This window comes from Stegostoma tigrinum, unplaced genomic scaffold (genome assembly GCF_030684315.1).
Source record: "Stegostoma tigrinum isolate sSteTig4 unplaced genomic scaffold, sSteTig4.hap1 scaffold_50, whole genome shotgun sequence".
NCBI lineage: Eukaryota > Metazoa > Chordata > Chondrichthyes > Orectolobiformes > Stegostomatidae > Stegostoma > Stegostoma tigrinum.
The window spans coordinates 1,539,104-1,551,159 of record NW_026728430.1 but is presented as its reverse complement, the minus strand read 5'-3'; the positions used below and the strand labels follow the sequence as shown (position 1 = coordinate 1,551,159).

The 12,056-nt window shown below is 44.0% G+C and overlaps 2 non-coding genes across 2 annotated transcripts; one reads left to right on the top strand and one right to left on the bottom strand.

The window, feature by feature from the left end:
• Window positions 1–3,323: 3,323 nt before the first annotated feature.
• trnae-uuc (transfer RNA glutamic acid (anticodon UUC)) lies at window positions 3,324–3,395 on the bottom strand. Its single transcript has one exon. It is a non-coding gene; the product is annotated as a tRNA-Glu (tRNA).
• Window positions 3,396–4,569: 1,174 nt separating this feature from the next.
• Window positions 4,570–4,684, top strand: trnal-caa (transfer RNA leucine (anticodon CAA)). The gene is made up of 2 exons: window positions 4,570–4,607; window positions 4,650–4,684. It is a non-coding gene; the product is annotated as a tRNA-Leu (tRNA).
• Window positions 4,685–12,056: the final 7,372 nt, after the last annotated feature.

Sequence of the window (12,056 nt, the reverse complement as noted above, 5' to 3'; positions counted from 1 at the left end):
GATCGCCTCATTATAGGAAGGATGCGAAAGCTTCCGTGTGGGTGCAGAGGAGATTTACCAGGATGCTGCCTGAACTGGAGGGCAGGTCTTATGAGGAAAGGTTGAGGGAGCTCGGGCTTTTCTCTTTGGAGAAAAGAAGGATGAGCTGTGACTTAATATAGGTAAATAAGATGATGGGAGACATAGATAGAATGGATACCCAGAGACCTTTTCCCAGAGCATAAGTGACTATTGTGAGGGGGCATACTTTTAAGGTGATTGGAGGAAGGCATTGTGGCGATGTCAGAGGTAGGTTCTTTACACAGAGAGTGGTGGGTGCATGGAATGCTCTGCCGGTGGTGGTATTCAAGTCAGATACATTTGGGACATGTAACCAAGTCTTGGACAGTTGCGAGGATGATCGTAAAATATAGAGTAAGCAGCGTAGTTTGATCTTAGAGTAGGATAATATTTTGGCACAACATTGTGGGCTGAAGAGCCTGTGCTGTACACTTCTGTGTTCTATGTGTTCAATTCAGCCAGCCTGCATACGTTTAGACCATGGGAAGAAATTGAAGCACTGAGACGCAGACATGGTGAGAATGTGCAAACTCCATGCTGACACCAGCTGAAGCTGAAATCAAAGCTGTGTCCGTTTTGCTGAAAGGCCCCAAAAATGCTTGGGTCGGGTCCAGTAGGAAATTGAACCCTGGTCTCCCTCGTGAAAGGTGGGGAGAGTGACCACAATGCTAATGAGGGCATCAGGTGCAAATGCCCCTTAAGCCCTTTACATGTGCACCAATCACATACAATCGCTTCAGTATCCAAATTCTACTTCTATTGCTTCGTCCATAATCGTCAATGCCACAGAATCACAAATTCACATCTGAATGCTTCTTAAAGTCATAAGGATCTCTGCCTCGAGGACACTTGCAAGCAGTGGCTTCCAGATTCCAAACATCCACTGGCTAAAAGCATTTTTATGTAAATTTACTCAAAACTTCCTTCCTCTTCCGTTAAACCTATGGTCCCCGGTGATTGATCCCTCCCTCAAGGGGAAGCGTTTACATAGTCTATCCTCATTATTTTGTACATCTCCTCTGCTCTGAGGAAAACGACCACAGTCTGTTCGATCTCGCTTCATAACGGAAACTCTTCAGCTGAGACAATATCCTGGTAAATCTCTTCGGCACAGTTTCTGGTGCTACCACATCCCACAATAATGTGAATTAATGAACTGCGCACAATACTCTCGCTATAGCAAAATGAACAAATACAATGAATGTGCAGAGAGCCACAGAAACTGGTCTTTTCCGATGCAGTCCATGTTGCTCATTATTGCCATGGGTCATTTTCCTAGGCCTGATGTTCCAATAATCACTGGTCCATGTTAGTAAAAGCAGCTCCATGAGTCTTGATCTGACCGTCCCAGTATCTAAATATTTCATCTGGCTTAGCGTTCCTGGTGGTGAGACAGGCCACGTTCACTCAGCAACACAGACTGCAACAAAACAGAATGAACAATGTCAATGTGAAAATGGATGTTAGATTGTGCAGTGCCTCAGTGAAGCGGAAGGTGGGACGTCAACGAGAGTTAGTGATTGTGGGAGGGAGAAAATTCTCTAAGTGGTGGGTTTGAATTCTGACACATCAAATGCAGATATGTGAGAGAGCCAGGATTGGGAGATGATTGTCACCACCTCAAAGAATATTTTCACGTAAAAATGTTTGATACTTGCTGCATTTCTGTGGCCCATGGCACAAGGATTAAAAAGAAATACAGCAAGCACCCACTGCCATGACTCAGATTCGAGCCGAAGTTGCTGCGGCCACAACACAGAGTACTAACCACAATACGATCACGGCACCACATGAGTTCACTGGTGTGCAACAAGCAATAACTACAGTGGCAGAGGATATGTTAGGAACAGCACCAGATCGACAACTGGAATTCTTTCCAAGCAGTGCGCTGTATTGCGGGGATTCACAGAGGGCTGGCATCGGTAATTACGGTGCTACCAGAGACTGTGGAGATTCCATCAATGATTATATTGAAGACTGAGATTGATAGATTTCTACGAAATATCAAAGACTCAGTGTATTGTGCTGGCTCTTGTTGAAATGTACCTTTCAATAGTAATCTAGTTTAACATTGGATATTTCATCAGCTCACTCACACAAGGAAGTAACCATTGCTGCATACAACCATATAATCCCAGTTCCTGGGACAAGAACCAGGGAAACTCAGTGACCCAGCCGCGAAGATATAACCGGAAATGGGGATGGCAATGAGCGTGCAGCCATACGCTGTGAAAATAGATGACGGGATAGTCTGTGCATTATGAGGCAAGACAATGTGACAAAATCGAGATAGAGCCACGGGGATGATGTGCAGAAGGATGACCGATACAGTGGTGTATCAGACAGTGACCAGGGGGATACAGATAGAAGTAATGCAATTGGTGAGCGTGCAGTCCTTCTATGGCCATAGAGACGCGTGAAATGCGGAGTCTGTGAGCTCCAACCTCACCCGGAGCAGCATCTATTGACATGGAGCAGGGATTATTGGGACCTCAAGCTGCATGAAAAGATGCACAGCAATTTTAATCTGAGGCAAAATACTTTTTGGAAGCACAGTTATTTGTGTATTGAGTGAGGATCTGTCCATGATAATGTCACAATTATAATGACAATGTTGCAAATATTCAACCCATCAAGAGAGAAATCTGTGCTGGGAGAAATAGAGGTAACATTTTTGCTATCTTACTCTTGTCATATGGCTGACCCTGCACTGGGTTGAATTTTGGGAAGGGCTTTTTTTCGCTCATTTCATTGTATTCAATTTCATGCAAACATGCACAGGTCACTGAAGTCATCTAAACTTCCGAAAAATATCGGTAATATATGATGTTGTGATTAGGCTCGAGTTTACCTCAGGTTATGGAGGAAGAGCAGGAAAGCGGAGTTGACATTTATCAGATCAGCAGTGATCTCATTGACTGGCTGAGCAGACTCGATCGGGTGAATTGTCGCTTCCTGCCGACATATGGCAGTGAAACTCACTGCGTCACAAAGGGGAGACAATTGAATTGAAGTGGCGACTGTGATTATCTTTGCTGGTTGTTTACCTTGTGAATGTTCCCCTTACTGCTGATGTCCCTGCTAACAACACAACACAAAGGTGAGTAGCCTGACTGAGCAGTGACGGCTAAGGCACCTTTCCCCTCTTTAAGCGGCTGGAATATGGACCCTGATGTTCTCGGGGACAGGAACTGACATTGAAAGGATTGCAGACAGAGCTGCACCGCCTTTGCGTTGTCACCATCAGGAAAAATAAAACTTGATTCCCTGACCGGGAATCGAACCCGGGCTGCGGCGGTGAAAGCGCCGAATCCTAACCACTAGACCACCAGGGATATAGGCGGACGAGTGTGCATCGTTTCTTAATGGTACAACTTCTGGCTTTTTTTTTCTTTCTACGACAGTTGTTTCTCCTGCAAAATGACTGAATCATCGTGTTTTACAGCACAGAAAGAGGCTCAACATCCCAGTTTCTAGCCTTTGCCCATAGCCTTGTGCACTACGAGACGATGGACTGGCTGTTTGAGATGTTCACGTTCTCTTGGGGAACTGGGCCGCATGTTCACCCTCAGAAGGTAACACACAGACACATTTCCCAGAAGATGACAAAGGCCTCAGCAGAGACCAACCCCCAGAAAGTAGGATTTCATCCATTTGGGTTCTATAGTCCCATTTCACACTTCAAAACCAGAATCTGATTACAGCAAAGAAATAAAGCATTCAGCCGCTCCCCTCTCTGTGTTTGTTCCCCATTGTTTCCTTGTCAACCTGCAGTTTATAATACCTCACCTCACTGCTGGCCTGTGGGGGAAATGACACTGGCATAATTTCAGACAATATTGAAAGTCCTCTTTTAGATGTTGGATGCCACAGTTGTACAAACATTCTCATCTCCTCCAGTTAGAAGTAAACTCATGACTGGTGCTTTACAAGACCATTGCTTTCAATACTGCACTACAGAGCGAAGGCTGTGCCCTGTAAGGTAGGGTTTCATGCATTAGAAACTGCAATGTAATAGATGGCAGGGTAGTCTGTGCATTATAAACCAAGACAATGTGACAAAACCGTGATGGAGCTGAAGGAATCATGTGCAGAAGGATGAGAGACACAATGCTGAATCAGGCAGTGACCAGGGTGATAGAGATATACCTCTTCCCTTGCAGTCTGCTGATTAGGATTCAGTGCCTTCACTGCCATTGCATGTTCATGGTTATTATTTGCAATAGTAACTATGAAATATTGACTGATCTTTGAAGCAGAATTATGTCATAGAAAAGGCGGTATCAGTTCAATCTACATTACAGTTCTACATCGGCAATGTCAGCTACAATTGCCTGACGTGCAATTTGTTTCAGACAAGAACAAGGGGGAGGTTGGGAAAAGTGAAGGGCAATGGTGGTTTGTGAGAGGTGACTGTGGGCCTAATGGAGCCAGGCTCAGTGTGGGTGCTGAAGACTGGCTTTTCCTGTTTACCCTGGTATACAGATCGCTCTGGAGCCGCCAAGGTGTGTCAGGATGGCTGAGTGGTCTAAGGTGCCAGACTCAAAGAATAGACTCCTTCCACTGTAAAGCCGGGTGTTCTCGTCTCCACCTGGAGGCGTGGGTTCAAATCCCACTTCTGACAATGACTGCCTCTTTGTAAATATCACTGAAGTTCAGTGTCCCGATGGGATCTACCTGTTTTAAAGGAAAATTTGCTCCGGTCAGATTTGCAGCTTTATATTAACATAATGCAGTTTTGGAGGAGAAGGAGACAGCTCAGCCCATCAAGTCTGCTCCGCTATTAAATGAGCGGAAAATCCTGACTTGATAATCCTGAACTGCACTTTCTTGGATTTCCCGACACCCATTGATACCCTTGTTGCTAAAAATCTTTCAACCTCAGCCTTAAATGTACTTTGTGGGCCAGCTCTGACAATCCTCTTCTGTAAAAGAATCCACTGATTCACAACCATCTGAGAGAATAAACTTCACCTCGACTCTGCCTTAAATGTGCGACCTCCATTCTGATATTAGACACTCGGTTCCCAGACGGTCCCAGGAGGGATCGAACCTTTCTGCATCCAATCCGTTACATCGCCAATAACACCTGTATGTTTCAATAAAGAGCATTTTTGTAGTACTGTTTCTGAGCTTATGAAAGTGATGTATTTCAATGTTTCTTCCCATTTAATTCACCTCTCATGATGTGAAACTCTCATTGATTGTGATAGAGATTATCATTATCACTAAGGAGGCTGTGCTGGGCAAGGTAACGGGGCTAACAGTGGACATGGGGGTCTCTTGGCCCTGATGATTAACTGCATCCCAGGATACTAAAAGGGGCGATGGGGGACATAGCAAATGCACTAGTAATTATTTACCAATATTCACTGGACTCTGGGGTTGATCCTGCAGATTGATAACAGCCAATGTGACGTCACTGTTTAAAAAAGGAAATAGGCAAAAAGCCGGTAACTTTGGTCTAGTTAGCTTAACTTCGGCACAGGGGAAAATGATTGATCTATGTTCAAGGAAGAAATAGCAAGACAGCTGGATATAAATTGTCCCACTGATGTTCATGAGTTCATGAAGGGTAGGTCCTGCTGAATTAATTTGGTGAATTTCTTTGAGGACATTACCTGCAATGTGGACAATGGGGTACCTGTGGATGTGGTGTATTTTGATTGCCAGAAGGCAAGTGACAAGGTGCCACATCAAAGGCTGCTACATCAGATAAAGTTGCACCATATTACAGGTAATGTATTGGCTTGGATAGAGGATTGGTTGACCAGTAGAAAACAAAGAGTAGGGGTAAATGAGTGTTTTTCTCATTGGTGTTCAGTGGCTAGTGGTGTGCCTCAGGGATCAGTGCTGGGACCACAATTGTTTGCAATTTACGGTGTGTCAAAATTTGCAGATGACACTAAGACGAGTATAGAGCAAAGTGTGCAGAAGTCACGAAACATCTGCAGAGGGATATAGATAGTCTAAGTGAGGGAGCAAAGGCCTGGCAGATGGAGTACAATGTTGAGAAGTGTGAGGTCATCTATTTTGGTAGGAATAACGCAAAATGGACTATGTTTTAAATGATAAAAAAAATGCAGCACGCTGCTGTGCAGAGGGACTTTGGTGCCCTTGTGCATGAATCACTAAAAGTAGGATTGCAGGTGCAGCAGGTAATTAAAAACGCAAATGGAATTTTGGTGAAAGGGAAAAACTGATCTGCAGCCAAAATGGTACAAAATAGAAAGTCAGAAGCAGTGTCGGTGAGAAAAGATACAAGAGTCTCAAGTGCCCTTCCTGGAGGTGCAGAGGTTAGGATTTGGTGCTTTCACCGCCGCAGGCTGGGTTCCGTTTTCGGTCAGGGAATGGGAGATCTATTCTGCTCGCTTATTGTGATGCCTGATTTTCAGGAGCAGGAAAGAAGCTCTGGAGCTGGTAGATGGGCTGGTTTGTCCCAGAAATTATTCAAGTGAACAGAAGTCAATGAACTGCAGATGCTGAAAGTCTGAAAGAGAAACAGGAATTGACTGAGAAGTTCAGCAGGCCTGGCAGCATCTGTGGAACAGAAGAGAGGTAACCTTTCAGGCCCACAGATTGTTAATTGGAACTGGATTAGTTATGCATTTCAATCATGTCATCTTCGGCAAAGTGATCAGGTTTATCTGTCAAATCGGGATATTTATCAAAATTTCTCTCTCTGAGTGGCTGACAATAGTTAATTGTTACAGTTCACAAAACAGCAACAAACAAAACAGCCAGTTGGGTTAAGCTCAGGTAACTGGAGTGGGAGCAGAGGAATAATAATGCATTGAGTTTAAACACAAGAAGCAAGCCACTTCAGCTTTCAGGAACCAAGCAACTGGCACTATTTACAAGAGGTTTAAACAAGATACTGTCAATCTAAGCATAGGCACCTGTAGGACTCAAACCACCCCTATGCTGATTGTTAGAAAGGCACATTAGCCAACTGAGCCACAGCACCACACAAGCTGCTTCAGCACCACACAAGCTGCTTCAGCTCCACACAAGCTGCTTCAGCTCCAATCCATATGTTCATGAACTTAAACACCCGAACACAGAAACTTGTTTTCTATCTCACAGTTAATCAGTGAGAATTTAAGTCAAACACCGTTTTTTTTTAAAGGCAGATCGTTCACAGCTGAACATTTCCAGTGACAATGCACAGAAAGATACAGTCTCCTCTTACACTGCTTTAAAACCGATATTTTCACAATTTAAACTGGCGGGATAAAGCGGATGTGTTCATCCTCTCTGCATACATTAACCACGTTAATACACACAGACGAAACCTCGCAAACTGCATTCAATCCTCCTCTCCCTGCTCAAGGAAAGATGAAAGGGTTTACAGAGAATCTGCCAGGGCTGGAGCAGATGATCCAGAAGGAGAGGCTGAATAAAATCGGGCTCTTTACACTGGAGTGTTGGAGGCTGAGGGGTGACCTTATCGAAGTAAATAAAATCATGAGGGGTAGTGATCAGGTCTTTTTCCCAGGGTAGTGGAGTCCAAACTTTAGGTTATAGGTTTATGGTTTGAGGGTAAAGATTTTAAAGGGGTAATGTTTTGACACGCAGGATGGTGTGTGCATGGAATGAACTCACACAGGAAATGGTGTAGGCTGGAATAAATACAACATATAAAAAGCGTCGGCATGGATACATGTACAGGAAGGGTTTAACAGGATATGGGCCAAATGTTGGCAAAAAGGACGAGATAAATTTTGGAAATCTGATCGGTATGGACGAGAATGACCAAAAACACTGTTTCTGTGCTGAATATCTCTCGGACTCGATAATTGCTTTAAGTTTAGAAATTGTTCACTCAAACATCCCAGAAAGATCACATTTTAAGTTGCTGTAGAGATTAATCTCGAGTTTTGACTTCTATCTTTCCCAGCAGCCCACAATCTTTCTGTCTGCCTCTGATAAATGTCATTTGATGAAAGTTCCAAATCACCTTTACAATTTGCTGCACAAGTCTGATTCCACCCCTTCTGCCCCTTCCCTCTTCCAGCATTTGAGAGACAGCGACAAAGTGTATACCACCCCTCAGCACTGCCTGCCTGTGGCCCAATCGTTGAATGCATTTGCCAATGGAGAGAGCTCTATCCCAGCAGAATGGTGACAGAATGAGAAGATGTTCATTGAAGCAACGGGGAATAGATTTTTTTTTCAGCAGCTTTTTCAGATATGTTATTATATACTTCCGGAGCAGATAAAACTTGAACTCTGTCTCCTACATCCGAGGTAGGGAGACTATCACTGCATGATTGACACCTCATTTATTGTTAAGTTGCCCAGCAGCAGACAGCATCATTGGTCTTCCGGTCTGCATCTCACATCAGCTGGCTGTTAGAAATGTGAGAAGCTGCTGGCTTGAATCCTGCATCAGCCATTGTTGCCTCTGTGTTTTTTAATGTTCAGGAGAGCCAGGGGGTGATTCTTTATGAAATCGATTTCAGTCTATGTTCCCAAAAGGTGTTTCCTGCAAATATATCATATGCATCCACTTCACTGATGAAGGTTTAGCATTAATAATCATCGGAAATTACGTTTCATTGGATTGGTTCATAAACTAGCACAGTAACTGAATAAAATGATGGCAAGCCTTCATGGATAAAGAGGTGACTGTGAAGCAGGCACCTGAGGATAAATTTGTTTCTTTTGCAAGTGAAATTTACTGTTTCCCAAAGTGATGCCCATTGAAGTGAAGCAGTGACAGAGATTGCCTTTGCTGGTGCTCAACTCGTGTATCACATTTCCACCTTGGTCCTTGTAAACATCTCAACTCAACAAGAAGCCAGGTGCCCACTGTGGGCCAGTGGCATAATGGATAACGCATCTGACTTCGGATCAGGTTGTACATCTGACTCCTGCCTGGCTCGAGCACAGTTGGTCCATTTTCAATACCAGCAAGGTGACACCTTCACCTGAAGTTGGAACGTACAGCAGGTGATTTTGCAGCCAGATTCCCAGAAGCTAAAGAAGGAAATTGGAAGTTGCGCATGAGCTGTGTTGGCAACCTTTTTCAGCTCTCTGTTAGTTTCAATTCCGAGCTCACAACAACAGGCTTCATGGCCTGGAGAACTTATTTGTGTTCCATGTAAATCTGCCTGTTGTCGGCGAAACGTGTGGGGACAGAGAGTGAACGTGAAGCACCTGGAGTCAGTGTCATCCTGAGGGGTGTGTCTGTGCATCTCCCTCTGTGGCTAAACGTGAGGATGAGTTCCATAAGTCAGCTGTAACACAGTTTTACTGTCACAAAGCCTCAGTCCCGTTTGTAGATTACAGCATTAATCTCATTGATATTTGTCCCTGATACGTCAGAGGTACATGGGCCAAGTGCTGGAAACTGAGATTAGAATAGATAGATGCCTGATGACACGCACCAATACAATGGCCCAGATAGTCTCTTTCCACGTGATAAAAACTCGAAGACAGGGAGAAACTGACCTGTCACCAAAAGGATCAAAAAGGGAAAGGCAAAAACTGTCGTGGAGAAATGATGCAAGCACCTCCAATGTATTCTCTGGTTGTCTAGTGGTTCGGATTTGGTGCTTTTGGAACCACGGCCCTGGTTTGGACTGTTGAGTGGAAGATCCTCCCTCCTAGCTTTTATTGATGACAGCTTTGCTGACTAATTGTAAGTTTATTCATTGACTGGCACCACTGGCTTGGCAGCATTAATTCAATCAACCACATTGCTGTGGGTCTGGAGTCACATGTAAGCCAGACCAGGTAAGGGTGGTATTTTCCTTCCCAAAAGGACATTAGTGACCCAGATGGGTTCTTCCAACAATCGATTGCATGGATTGTATCACCTCCCCTATGAGGAGAAGGAAAGGGGCTGTGAGGTAACTAACTGTGTCCCAAACGATATTCAAGCTAACATGAAACAAAGAACTGCAGATGCTGGGAATTGACAGAAACAGGAATTGACAGAGAAACCTAGCAGGCCTGGCAGCATCTGTGGAGAGACACAGGGTTAACATTTCAGATCCATTGAATGTACGTCAGAACCAAGTCAGTTATGCCCTTCCATATTATAATGCAGGGAAGTTACCACTTTTATTTGTCGAATCAGTATATTTATCAGAATATCGCATTAGTTTCCTGTCGTCAACTTTACAACTTTAACAGACTTTTATCGGCTGTAATGCTGCTTCCTTCACCCTCAGGTGGTAAAAGGTTCTGCTTAAATGGTTCTTTTTGCCTTTTCCTTTCAGTTAGTTAGCAACGGTGTCGAATGGAGAATTGGCCCTTTTAGGCTCTACCTCAATATGCGTCTCTGTTTGTCTCTCTTTGTGTCTGGGTATTCACCTCACCCCCTTTTATTTTCTCCTACTCTCTGTCCGTCTATATCCTTCATTTCCCATTGCTGCTCTTTCAAAAGTCTGAAAATCGGGGAGTGTTTGAGAGTGGAGCTGCTGAGAGGCTTCCTCACCACAAGCACCACTCCCACCCCGACTGTAAAGCCTGGAACTGGGCTCACATTCTCCAAATAGTGTTTCTGTCACTTCGGGACTGAGGCAAGGAGACATCTATTCCCTCAAAAAATGATGAGTGTTTCGACTTTGAAATAGAATTCCTAATCCACCATAAAGAAACAAAATGCCACAATTATACGATGACAGTGCTGTTTTTACTGTTGGTGTAAAATGAATGAATGGTGACAGCAGAGAATGAGGGTGATCAGTTCCTGGTGTCTGTCTCATTTCCACCATATTCCACAGTAAGGCTGCAGTTGATTCTGCCTTACCTTGTGATTCCTACCAAACCTCAGGATGAATTATTTGTTAGCAGGAAACCATTCCCTGGTGGGGAGAAAATAGGCAACAGGAATACCAGCACCGAATGACAACTGTCTGCATTCAAGCCGAGGAACCATGCTCATTTCTCTCCTCCAACATGGCAAATAACGGCCCAGTGGTATTATCGCTGGACTGTTTATTCAGAAAGCCAGGTAGTGTCTGGAGACCTAGGTACAAATATCACCCCGAGAAGAGGATGGCATTTGAATTCAACAAATATCTGGAATTAAGAATATAATGATGATCATAAATCCATCGTCAGGGGAACCAAAATCCATTTGATTCCCTTATGTCCTTTTGGCATCTTTTATCCTTCCCTGATCGTGCCTACATCTGACTCCAGGCCCACAGAAGTCATGGTGGGTAATTAGCAATGGCTGATTGGCTAAATCCCCGAGCCAGTGCCACCCTTATTCCATGAACGAATAAAGGGGCAAAAATAACTTTACGGTTTAGATGAACAGTATGGCATTTCAGAGAAGTTGAAATGAGGAACCTTAAGTGTAAAGCTCAGGCACCGCTGGGATTTTAACTCAAGATCGCCTGTTTACTACACACTGTTTTTTTTTTTTACCCATCCATTAGGGCATTTCCTTAACCATGCAATCACAGTAATTTGAGGAAATTTCCTGTATCAGTGTTACTCAGTGAGAATTTCAATCTAACCCACTTTTCAAACATGGACCGTTCACAGCTGAATGTTCACCTGTGAAAATACACGGAAAGAGGCAATCTCCTCCTGCTTTAGTTTAAAACTGCCATTTTCACCTGTTTAAGATGACTGGAAAAAGAGCATGGGCTCATCCTCTTGGGGTCCTTTAACAATAGTAACGCACGCTGAGGGAACCTAACAAGAGGAATAGGTTCATTTTGGTTAATTGACCAGGTGTAAAGCCTGATCCATTGGAACCAACATTGAGCCTTGCACCAATAGCTCCACGCTCACTTCCTGCCTCATGCCTCCGCACCCCCAGCCATCATTGTCTTTCACTTTTGCTTCACTCCTACACTTTGCTTCTGAATGTGTTCCTGACCGATTATAGGTGCTCAGTTAGAAACTGCAATTGGAACACGGGTGCCTGGGATAGGACTTCATTCAATGGGATTGGATTTATTGCCCATGCCTAATTACCCCACAGATGGAGGTGACGAGTTACTTTCTTGAACACTCGAACTCCTTGG